The sequence below is a fragment of the Mauremys reevesii genome, linkage group 9 (assembly GCF_016161935.1).
Source record: "Mauremys reevesii isolate NIE-2019 linkage group 9, ASM1616193v1, whole genome shotgun sequence".
Classification (NCBI taxonomy): Eukaryota; Metazoa; Chordata; order Testudines; family Geoemydidae; genus Mauremys; species Mauremys reevesii.
Window position 1 is genome coordinate 14,702,112 of NC_052631.1, and position 13,106 is coordinate 14,715,217.

General features: G+C 44.1%; 1 protein-coding gene across 14 annotated transcripts in view; it reads right to left on the reverse strand.

Annotated features, from left to right (window-relative positions):
* Positions 1 to 13,106, reverse strand: part of FNDC3B (fibronectin type III domain containing 3B) — a 363,980-nt gene that overhangs the window by 187,489 nt on the left and 163,385 nt on the right. Inside the window, exon 1 of one of the 14 annotated variants that reach the window (XM_039488534.1) lies at positions 5,587 to 5,608. The exons of the other annotated variants lie outside the window; for them this stretch is intronic. The gene's annotated coding sequence lies outside the window, so the exon portion shown is untranslated. Of the gene's footprint in view, positions 1 to 5,586; positions 5,609 to 13,106 lie in introns of those variants that run through there. 14 annotated transcript variants of the gene reach the window in all.

A 13,106-nucleotide genomic window follows, 5' to 3' on the forward strand; every position in this document is an offset into this window, starting at 1 on the left:
TCTTATTACATATCAGTTACAAGTGATATTGTAAATAAATATTGTAGTGGTGCCTGCCAGTGATGCTAGATTAATAACGTGTACACATTGAAGCAATCTATAATACCCAAATACACTTGACAAAAGTATGGGAGAACTCTGCTCCCACTTACAGCACAGTAAATGAAAGTGTAGTTTGGTCCTATATTTCTATACATGAATTTACAGCCTTCGCTGAGGTCCAACACAGCAGTCATTTAACAGCATACCTCAACACCAGGGCCAAATTAATGCAGGGGCTTTAGGGGCTGCAGCCCAGGGCCTCAAGCTAAGGGGGGACCCGCAGGCAGCCACTGCTTCTTTTCATCCAGCAAGTCTCCACGCCGCGGGCCAGACACCAGTACCTGAGCCTCGCCCCCATCCCACACAGGGCTGGAGCTGTGAGCGCTGGTTCGCCAATGTGCCTCTGCGATCCCTAGGTGAGGGGTGTCCAGAGAATCTCTGCGCGCTGCCCCACCCCCAGTACTGGCTCCAGTACACGGCCAATGGGAGCTGCAGGGGTGGCGCCTGCAGACACAGGAAGTGTGTACCGTGCAGAGTGGCCTGGCCTCTCTGTCTAGGGGCCGGACATGCCAGCCATCTCGGGGAGCAGAGCAGCGCAGAGCCAGGGCAGGCAGGGATCCTGCCTTAGCCTTGCTGCACCGCCAAATAAGAGCTATCCGAGGTAAGCGCCTCCCGGTCAGAGCCTGCACCCCACAGCCCCTCCTGCACCCCAACCCCCTACCCCAGCCCGGAGCCCCTTCCTGCACCCAAACTCCCACCCAGAGCCTGCCTCCAAACCTCCTGCTGCACCCCAACCCCCTGACCCCATCCCAGAGCCCACTACTCAGCTGGACCCCCTCCCACACACCAATCCCCTGCCCCAGCCCTGAGCCCACTCCCCCACTCCAAACCCCTAGGAGCCCCACAAAATCTAATAGCCACGGGCCCACAGGAGAGTTAATCTTACCCTGCTTAACACTACCCAGCATTTTAGAAGAGGAGTCTAAGAATACTGCATCCAACAGCAAATGAAGGAGGGAATTTAGATAGGCAGAATGTAATTACCTAAATTGGAATTGGCCAGGACACTGGCACTGAGTATTCCTAAAGTTAAGAAAGATTCAGCGAGATCTTTGATCACTGAAAATGGTCTAGATCTTGTTTTCATATTTCATTCAGAAGTTGGCACCAACTGCAGCAGTGTCATCTAATCACCAACCCCACTTTCTACAGCAAGCTGGGTATCTCTTCTGAGATTTCCTGTCTAAGTAGTAACCAGACCTGGCCCTGCTGAGATATTCTTGCTAAACACCTGAGAGAAACACATGACGGCTGTCAATGGACCAGCTGCAATAGAAAGTGATACAAATGGTGATGCAAGTTACACATTGGTAAATGCATCCAAGTTCCTGCCAACCCCCCAAAAGGTACAGGGCTGAGGTTATAGCACGTACAGCAACCAGCGCAGTCTTAACTAACACAGTCTCTACACACCTTATACTATCTTGCTGTCTGGTTTTCCTTTTGCCTTCTCTGCATGTAAATTACACCAACTGACTGGCATGTACCATTTACATCCCCCTTCTGAATTTGGCTCAAATAAATAAATAAATAATCATCCATTGATTTTGACATCAGGGGTTACACCAGATAGATATAGCTCTGAAATGTGATTAACTTGGAAGATTTAGCCAGACAAATAAGAATTTGATAAAGCAGTTTCTGAGACGATCACGGGACAAAAATATGTGGCCCATAAAACGGGCAAGACACTAACAGAAAAAGTGCTCTTGTATCCCCTAGCCTCCTCCCTTTTCCATACCTGACCTACTGGGGACCTCACCCGCTGTGCATTCTCTTTCCTAAGGACAAATCCCGATGAAGAATAAAGGAAAAGAGATAATCCATCTTTCCCCTTTATTTAGTTTGAGCCTAACAAATCCTGGCATTTCTTTTCCTTAAAAATCACATATTGAACTCTTTATCTTGCATCTATTTAAATAGAAATGGAACAAAAGCAACATGGTCAGCATTAAGTAGCAATAAATTTGGGGGAATTATTGCCATCTGCAATGGCTTTATTTTAGTTCATCAAAAATATGAAGTGGTGACCAGTTCAGAGAGGCATGTATCAGAATTCCCATTTGGATAATTAGATGGGAAAAATGTAAATTGTCTATGTGGTTTCATTTGTATAACATATTTTTCAATTTCTATCCTAAGCCACTGTAGACTGTACACAACTGCCAAGTTTCACCCCAGAAGTGGTTGTATTTCAGCAAGGAAAAATTAATAGTTTATATAGACCTATATAATATCTAATACATTTAATACACACAGTCAATTTTGCCAATGGAACTTGACCCACATCACAATAATGAGGGTAAATAACTAAAATTGTCCCATGTACATATTGCGACATGAGTCATTCATTGGGTTTTTCACTTGAACAACTGTTAGAAAAAAATTACTGGATAAATTGAAAATACCATAACTTGTAATTTAAGTGACCAGTAATTCAGTTGCTATATAGAATTCAGTGAATGTTGCTTAATGCAATAAACCCTGTAAAACATTTCATCCATTTGAAGCCCTCCCCAAATTGGGATCCGCTTGTAGCTGGCGAGATCTAATAAGCAGTGGCCACCGTGTGATTGGAAATAATCACATAAAAATACATGCTCCCGCTCTGAACTACATTTAAAAAGAAACATTTTTAGTACTTCCAAATACACAGCAGACTCTAACTACTCTTCAACTAACCGAAACACACTTAACTCCACTTCCTGTAGAACCTTTTACATTAAAACATCTGCCAGTTGCTCATATGGAGCAGCAATCTTCTTGCAGAAAGAAATCAAACTCCTGTACAACAGATGCTGTTGACTGTAACGCTGCCAGTTCAATAAAAATATCGTGTTTTATCATCAAAATGTGCACCATGCAAACAGTCTCTTAACCTCAGGCTTGACCCTTAAACTGTTACAGTCATTTGGATAACAATTTTTAAAGAATGTTAGACAGGTGAATGATTTACTGCTAGAAAATGTTTTCTTCGCTGCCTTGATTTCAAGCCTCACTAAATTACTTTAGCATACATTATTTCTTCTCTCTCATCGTTGTTATCAAAACAACTTCAAGTGGTATTGCATAACAGACAGAAATCGGCTCCAAAGAGGGACATGTCCTGGGAGCTGTTAAAGTCTGTTCTCTGTAAGAAAACCACCTCTAGTGAGTATTGAACAAATACAAAAAATTGAATGTAATTTTTAGGGAAATTAAACAGAGATTGGTAGAACACCAGATGTTACTCCCATTTTTCTTAAAATCAATAAATATTTAGAGTCAGAGATGCATGCTCATATTTCCTTAAGGAGTTTGAATGCAATGAATTTTATTTCAAGTTTCTGAGCAAAACCCCAAAATTCAAAGTGAAATTTAACTGAAAAAGCCAAATTTCACTTTGTTTTAATGCGCAGCCATATACTGGGGCCAGGTTTGCTTGAATGTTTTACTAAGCCAGGGCTGTGTCTCGAGTTTGTAACAAAACACAAAGCCAGAGTAGTGTGGCACACCCCTACTTCCAGCACAAGAGATCAAATTCTGCTCTAGTTACACAGGTGTAAATCCAAAGTAACTCCATTGACTTTCAAAGGCCTGCCCCCAAATGCTATGGCCAGATCTGTTCAAAATGGAGGAGTACTTTATAACGTAAGGCTAGGAGGTGTGGTTAAGTAGCAGAGCCACCCCAACACACACACACACACACACACTCAGCAGGCAGCCAGGAGACTGGTGGAGATGTGGTGAAACAGCCACCACCCAACAAAACACAAGAGTGCGGGATATGTAATGGAGGGTATGAGTGTGCACTCTTTCTCTTCTTCCCACAATCACAATGGGAGGGAGACTTCAAATTTATCAGACACATATTAGCCAGAGGCCATTACAAGATGGCAACCCTGTGGGAAGTACCTGGGAAGATTCCCAGCATCCTCTCAAACTCTCAGCAGATGACAGGTGCAGGACTGATCTTACATAAGAACATAAGAACGGCCGTACCGGGTCAGACCAAAGGTCCATCTAGCCCAGTATCTGTCTACCGACAGTGGCCAATGCCAGGTGCCCCAGACGGAGTGAACCTAACAGGCAATGATCAAGTGAACTCTCTCCTGCCATCCATCTCCATCCTCTGACAAACAGAGGCTAGGGACACCATTCCTTACCCATCCTAGCTAATAGCCATTTATGGACTTAACCACCATGAATTTATCCAGTTCTCTTTTAAATGCTGTTATAGTCCTAGCCTTCACAACCTCGTCAGGTAAGGAGTTCCACAAGTTCTCACCAACTACTGACCATGGACCTTCCTTGTTGGTGTTCCTCTCCCCCAAGTCTTCTGCACTGCCTGTTGACTAGTAGGTTCAGTCCAGCGGCTAGCAGCTGCCTCATGAAGTTTTAAAACATTGTGCTGTCTGTAAAGTGCATCTATCTCTATTTTAATGATACACCTCTACCCTGATATAACGCGACCTGATATAACACGAATTCGGATATAATGTGGTAAAGCAATGCTCTGGGGCAGGGCAGGGGGGAGGGGCAGACGACTGCACACTCCGGAGGATCAAAGCAAGTTCGATATAACGCGGCTTCACCTATAACACAGTAAGATTTTTTGGCTCCCGAGGACAGAGTTATATCGGGGTAGAGGTGTATTCGTAGCCCTAATTGTGTCATTGCTTTTTTGATATTATAATGTAATAATACTGCCCTGATGCATGAATTGTAGATTAAAAGTGTGGCTTAACAACACATTCTCCACTTCTGTCTCTCTCCAAAAACGTGTCCCATTCTGTCATGAGCAGGTTGACAATTCTATCTATTTCCCCCTCTTCCCCCAAGTATAAAGTGATGTCTTGTTTCAGGAAATTCTGCCTCAACTGCTTATAGGCTCACTCTCAGGCCATGACTCCTTTTTTAATTAATTACTGCACAGTGACATTTTTTGGCAGAGAGATCGGGTCTTTTCCTGTTCCTGCGGGACCTTTTATTTACACATTAATTAAATCTCTGTAGTTTACTCTCTTTTCTTCTTCTAAGGTATAGAGGTCAACTCTAGTACATTTTTTCTGCCTTGAATAATTTCAGTTGCTTTGCACCATGCCTTTGCGCTTTGCCAACTTCTTTCTTCTCATGTGGAATCACATAGCATCTTTCAAATGAGGCCTCACGAGCACACTCTACAATGGCACTGTGTTATTCTTCCTTCCTCCACTCTTCCACCTAAATGTATTACTTGCCTTGTATTTATTTCTAAACAACATTCAGAGTACAATATTATTCACAGTGTGTTCCAGGATCTGGGCATAGGCTCTGTTGTGTGATACCGTTAACCATTTTACCGTGACCTATTATTAGGACTCGGAACCCACCTGGCTTCAGAATAAAACTTCACATTCAGACCACATTCACTGAAAGCTTCACTAAGTTTCATGAATTTCAGAAGAGAATTTGGGCCAACGTACAATCTTACATTGAAATTAGTGAAATTAATGGAGAAATTACCTGAAACTTGTTGATTTCAGCTGAGTTTCACTTTGAAATTGAGAGCTGCTGGGAAGTCAAAATTTAGGAGGAGTGTGAACTTACATGGATTGGCTCAGTAAACACTGACATAAATCCCTGCAAAGTAAATCCCCTGAGTTTTCTTTAGCTTTATGATTATAATTTGAACAGAAAAAGTGCCATGCACCACTCCCATTCACACTAAAATTTATATGATCTCTTCTTGGAATACAGGGCATGTCTCGGGAAACGCATCTGTTAGGCAAGAGGTGTGACCAAAATGGGGGGAAGATAATTAAAGGGCATGTTGGCCGGTGATATACACCTGCTTCTCTAAAACAAATGACCAGAACTTTTTCAGAGAACAGAGCAACCCAGGTCTCTCTGACCTTGGCAGCAATCCAAGAGTTTGCTGTTTCCACATGGATGAGCAGCTGTTCCAGAACAATTTCCTCAATGAAGCAGGCACAAACAGGATCTCCTTCACTATTGTGAATATAAGTCTTCTCTTTACACTCCATTATCATCAAATAAACCTATCATCTACTATAAGGGGGACACTGCAAAGGAGAATCAGACTTGTCTGTTCAGCTCTTAGGCGAATGTGCTTGCTTCCCTTAGCGCGTCAAGTTCCAATACTGTTTTTTTCTTTGCCTACACAGTGAAGTTAGCACATGTTTGCTATGGCATGATAAAAAGTTTAAGTCATTCAGACCATTATAAAAAATCCTAACTCTTCATACGAACATAAGTATGGCCATACTGGGTCAGACCAAAGGTCCATCCAGCCCAGTATCCTGTCTACTGACAGTGGCAAATGCCAGGTGCTCCAGAGGGAGTGAACCTAACAGGAAATGATCAAGTGATCTCTCTCCTGCCATCCACCTCCACCCTCTGACAAACAGAGGCTAGGAACGCCATTCCTTACCCATCCTGGCTAATAGCCATTAATGGACTTAACCTCCATGAATTTATCTAGTTCTCTTTTAAACCCCATTGTAGTCCTAACCTTCACAACCTCCTCAGGTAAGGAGTTCACAGTTTGACTGTGCGCTGTGTGAAGAAGAACTTCCTTTTATTTGTTTTAAACCTGCTGCCCATTAATTTCATTTGGTGGCCCCTAGTTCTTATATTATGGGAACAAGTAAATAACTTTTCCTTATTCACTTTCTCCACATCACTCATGATTTTATATACCTCTATCATATCCCCCCTTAGTCTCCTCTTTTCCAAGCTGAAAAGTCCTAGACTCTAATCACTCCTCAAATGGAACCCATTTCAAACCCCTAATCATATTAGTTGCCCTTCTCTGAACCTTTTCTAATGCCAGTATATCTTTTTTGAGATGAGGAGTCCACATCTGTATGCAGTATTCAAGATGTGGGCAGACCATGGATTTATATAAGGGCAATAAGATATTCTCCATCTTATTCTCTATCCCTTTTTTAATGATTCCTAGCATCCTGTTTGCTTTTTTTGATTGCCGCTGCACACTGCGTGGACGTCTTCAGAGAATTATCCACAATGACTCCAAGATCTCTTTCCTGATTAGTTGTAGCTAAATTAGCCCCCACCATATTGTATGTATAGTTGGGTTTATTTTTTCCACCATATTTATATCAAATACCTGTTGTCTACAACAAGGTGCCACAGTTTTAAGGTGAGATATTTCACAAACTATCAGGGATATATCAGATGTTGTATATGTTACTGGAAAACCATGACTCATAGTTGTCTAATGAGTTGGAGCTTTTGAACCTGATTCTCCACTGCCCTGCCCCTTGTGAAGTCATTTACACCTGTGCATAGTAGGTGTAAAATGTTACTAAATCAGAATGGCAGTGATTTCTATGCACTTGGCTCTCTCCCTGCACAGGTGTAAATGACATCACAAGGTGTAGGGTAGTGGAAAAATCAGGCCCTCTGTCTCTAATCTTGGTTAGCGTGACACTGGATCTTAATGTCAGTTGTCCAGGACTAAATGTTTCCAGTCCCAGATTTTGGATTAGATTCCACGTTCAGGAGAAAAAAGGAGAAACTTTTTTTGGTGGCAGGTGCTTGCAGGGAAAAAAAGACCAGCTATTTGTAAGCTTCTAAGGGCGGGGTTGGAAAATGAGAAACAATCCTCTATGATAAATCAGTGTTAGTGCAGGTGAGGCACTCAGAAGTGCAAAATAAATACAGTAATACAATCTATCAAAATACAGAAGTAGTAAAGGAATTTATCACATGGCTTATCACCTCATAAACACACACGTTATACATATATAGACACATGCTGTACACACATACACAGCAGTCAACACTGAAAAGTCCTTAAATGACGCAGAGATGGGAGCCACATAACCATCTGGATATTTAAACTGATGTGACACACAAAGGCAGTAGTATACCACAGTGCATCAGCTGCTGGTTAATATCTCCCACTTCCTGAGATTAAAAATGAATGAGAGTGTGGTAACTGCTGACTTAATAATGAACACCTCTGTGTACACAGACAGACAGACAAGTAATCCCTTAGGATGCATACACAACACACTCGCACAGAATATGCACACAGATTCTAATCTGTCTTGTACCTTGTCTAGTCATATACATTATAACTGGCATTTAAACAAAAGTGCATTTTCTTAAGATTACCAAAAAAAAAAAAAAGGCAGTCGTCTGCTGTGGTAATAATGTATTTAGGTGCTGAAAAATGATAGGCCATATCTCTTCAAAAAATGTGATCATTTTGGGACAATTTTGGGGGATAATGTCTCAGAAATCTACAGGACTTTCAGTTTTGTCCTGCTCTGAGATTTATAAACAAAGAGTGAAATCCTGGCTCCAATGAAGTCAATGGAAGCATTTGTAGCCTCAGAAAAAGGATGGACGAAGGTATCTTAACCTTACACATTAGAGGCACTGGGTGTCACACATACGTATCAAAGCTTTAGGTTAAAAACAGGTATGTTCTACAGCAGGGATCGGCAACCTATGGCACGCGTGCCAAAGATGGCATGCGAGCCGATTTTTAATGGCACATTGCTGCCTGCCGGGACCCCAGCGTGCCATTAAAAACCCTGCCCAGTCCGGCCTGCTCTCCTTTGCCCTCCACTCCCCCGGCGGGGGCAGGGAGCAGAAGCATAGGCATGCGCATGGGGTGGGCAAATGGCCCCACTCTCCCAGCGCGGCAAGCCGCGGGGTCTGCGCTCTCGGGCCCAAGTGCTCGGTTGAGCACAGCAAGCCGCCAGCCCCTCCCCTGGAGCCCTGCCACCGCGCACGCAGCACTCTGGGGGTCGGGGCTGCGTGCTCCCACAGGGCAGTGTTTGGCTCCGCGGGGAGGCAGACACACTCCCCGCTCAACTGGACAAGGAGACAAGGAGCGGGGATGGGGTTGGAGGTTCTGAGGGAGGCAGTCACCCAGCCCTCTTCCCTGAGCCCCACACCCCTGCACACACCCCAGGCCCCTGCCCTGAGCCCTGTATCTCCCTCATACACATCCAGCCCTCTGCTTGACTCCTGAACACCCCCCCACAACCCCAGCCCTGACTCTGGCACCCCCACATATACCCAGCCCCTCCCCTCCACCCTGACACCTGCACCCCCCTCACATGCCCCCAGCCCTCTGCCCTGACTCTTGCACTCCCCCACATCCCCATCCTGAGCACCAAACGGAAGCTCCTGCACCCCCCCCCCCACATTCCCACCTGCACCCCTCACATCAAATGGGAGCTGCCCAGGTAAGTGCCCACACCCAAACCTCCTGCCCCAACCCTGAGCCCCCTCCCTCATTCTAGCTCCTGGCCAGACTCTTCACCCTCAGCCCTGTGGTCAGTTCACTCCCACCCTCAGCTCAGTGCAGAGAGAGGAAGAGAATGGGCCAGAACCAGGGAGAAGGTAGGTACCCACTGTATGTAGGCAGGGCTGGGACCCCAGACTGGCAGTGGGCTGAGCGGATCCGGCAGCCGGGATCCCGGCTGGCAGGAGCCGGCAGATGGAACCCCTGAGTGGCAGTGGGGCTGAGCTGCTCAGACCACTGCCGGTCTGGGGTCCCGGCCACCGGCCCCACACAGCCTGCTGCTGGTCTGGGGTTCTGGCTGCCGGACCCTTGCCAGCCGGGGTCCCGGCCGCAGGCCCCACTCAGCCCACTGCCAGCCGAGGTGAACAGAACCCCAGACCAGCAGCGGGCTGAGCGGGCCAGTGGCGTAAGATCAACATTTTAATTTCATTTTAAATGAAGCTTCTTAAACATTTTGAAAACCTTGTTTATTTTACAATACAACACTAGTTTATTTATATAATATACAGACTTATAGAGAGAGACCTTCTAAAAAACATTAAAATGTATTACCGGCAGGCGAAACCTTAAATTAGAGTGAATAAATGAAGACTCGGCACAGCACTGCTGAAAGGCTGCCGACCTCTGTTCTACAGAGTTCCTAAACTCCATAGTCAAAATGAATGAATTTAATAAGTTTCTAGCCATAGGGTGCAATATTTTTGAAGTTCTTGTTAAAATCTTCATGGACAGTCTTATAAAAATGTTTTTATCTGACCTGCATGTTTATTCGGTATATAGTATGGCAGTTTGGTGACGGATGGGGACATGGTTAAGGCCATCTGGATATTTCTAAGGATGCCGGCCAAACTTTGTTGTTGCTGTTGTTTTTAAAACAACATTGACATTTGTGCTGATTTAAAAAAACGACAATGATTCCTTAAGGGTTTCCCCTTTACCCTTAAGAAAATGATGGATATTCTAAACCTTAATTCCAGTTTAATTACATTAGACTTGTACTTGTCTTAAAATATGAGATGATCATGCTACAAGTGCCAAAAACAGTCACCAAGGCTGATGATTGGGCTGTTGACAAGTCAAAGGCTTCACTATCTTCTCACATCAGTTTTACACAACTTTAAATGCTATTCACTTGTTATACCTGGATTTACAGAGGTGAGGTCAAAAATTGATTCTACCCCTCTCCCACCCAGGTTATAAAACGTTAAGAAAATATTTTAGAATTAACATACAAAAATTAAGTTGTCAGTGCAGTTACTCAAGTTGTACATGCATATGTGGGGTTTGGACGCAGATTAAAATACCTTTGTTGTTGCCAAAATATGCCTGTCCAAGTCCTCTGTAACTTTTCTAGGTTCTTTTGCTACACATTAGTGTGAATTCCACCTATAAATCCTATGACACTTTATTAAGAGGGGTGCAGTGAAAAAAAACCCCAACAACAAGAATTTCAAGTTAATTTGCCAAAAAAGCATATTCTAAAATAATTAAACAAAAAGAAGCATTTTTTTTAAAAGGTTTACCTTCAGTATTCCAATGCCATTTCTCTATGAATATCTAGAGATATTATTATCTGTATATCTAAACATGCAGATCTGGTTTACCTGTTCAGCACATAGATACTACACTGATGGGTGCTATAATAAAATCCAAGCTAAAGTCTGGATTTGATTGATGTCAAACATGTGTAGAGAAACTGTCTCAACCAAAAATCAGACCAAAATCACTTAGAATTGGTGCCAAGAATATCAAAGAGACGTGCTTAGTGCATTCTTTTGGTCTGTGTGCATGAGATCTCTTTGCCTCTATGCTACAGGTCCTTCAAAATAGATTACTTTACCTGCTTTTTCTACTTAACCTACAGGTACACAATGGGAAGCTCAAGCAGCTTATTCAAAGGTGGATCTGATCTGTAGTCTAGGAGCAGCATAAGACTACAGGAGTTAATATTTTTAACAGCAGTGACCAATCCTTTGAAATATTTTAATAATTAATGTCACAAATCCAGAACCTTCCTAATCAACAGCATGATATATCACATAAGTATGTATGTGTGTCCCAGATACAATTTTCTAGTTTTAGGAACATTGTACATAAATTAAAAATTAGAGTACACAGTAACAGAAAATTAATTACATTAATTCAGTCTCATTGAACATTCTTTGTCCAAAACTAACACAACAGGACAAGTTTATTATGAAGAGGCTGCATTGCATCCATAACTGAAGCTGAAGCTAGTTTAAATGCTCAATATGGACCTAAATATAACCACAACAAATGGATCCCACCTGAAATTTTGCATACCAGATGTTAATCCAGAATAGAATCTGGGAGAAATCAGACCAGATGTTTTGAAAATAGTAGAAGTTCCCCAAATGAAGAGGTTTTACCTTTTACATCCCTGCTATTGGGTGCCCCCCATTCCCCACCATCACATTCTTCCCCTAGTAATGTACCTTTTCTGCAGCACTGGTGAGATTTTAATTCTCTAATATTTGGGGCCAAATATAGGCCTCCTTAACAGTGCCCACAATGGTTGTGGGAACAAGTGACAGCACATGTAAAAATAAATAAAAAATCCCTCACTAATTTATCCTCATATAGGCCCATTACTTCAAAGCCATATATTTAGTTTTAGGCATGTGAATAGTCCCTTGAAGTCAGAGGGACTACTCACGCACTGCAGAGATAACCTGAAAATCTGGAAGGGCCCAGAGCATTCAAACAGACACACTTGCACACATCATAAGCATATTTATACTGGACCCCTTAAAGCCAGGTGCAACCAATGCACCCTCCTCAATGGTGTGCACACCCCACTGAAAATGTGTAGTTAGGTTTGTAGTTAAAAACACCTCTATGCATGGGCAAATGCAGACCTTTGCAAGCATAGCAGGTGAAAAAACGGTTACCCACCTTTTAGTAATTGTTGTTCTTCGAGATGTGTTGTTCATGTCCATTCAAAGTAGGCGTGCACGTGCCGCGTGCATGCCAGCCGGAAGATTTTCCCCTAGCAGCGTCCGTAGGGTCGGCCCTGGCGCCCCCTGAAGTGGCGCCACTACGGCGCCCTATAAAGGGGCCCGCCGACCCTCCACCCCCTCAGTTCCTTCTTGCCGGCACTCCGATAGAGGGGCAGGAGGGTGGGTGTTGGAATGGACATGAACAACACATCTCGAAGAACAACAGTTACTAAAAGGTGGGTAACCGTTTTTTCTTCTTCGAGTGGTTGTTCATGTCCATTCAAAGTAGGTGACTCACAAGTCTAACCTTAGGTGGCGGGGTCGGAGATCACTGCTGACTAGAGTACTGCACGACCGAAGGCTGCATCATCCCTAACCTGGTGCGTGATGGCGTAGTGGGACAAGAACGTGTGGATGGAGGACCACATGGCCACTCTACAAATCTCCTGAGTTGGGATCTGAGCCAAGAACGCCGCAGAGGAGCAGGGCCGGCTCCAGGCACCAGCTTATCAAGCAGGTGCTTGTGGGGGCAACTCCGGAGAGGGGTGGCACTTTCACGTATTCGGCGGCAATTCGGCGGAGGGTCCCTCACTCCTGCTCGGAATGAAGGACCTCCCGCTGAATTGCCGCAGATCGCAAGCATGGCTTTTTTTTTTTTTTTTTTGGGCTGCTTGGGGCGGCCAAACCCCTGGAGCCAGCCCTGCAGAGGAGGCCTGCGCCCTAGTGGAGTGGGCCGTGACTGGAGGGACAGGGGTCTTAGCTATGCGGTAGCATTC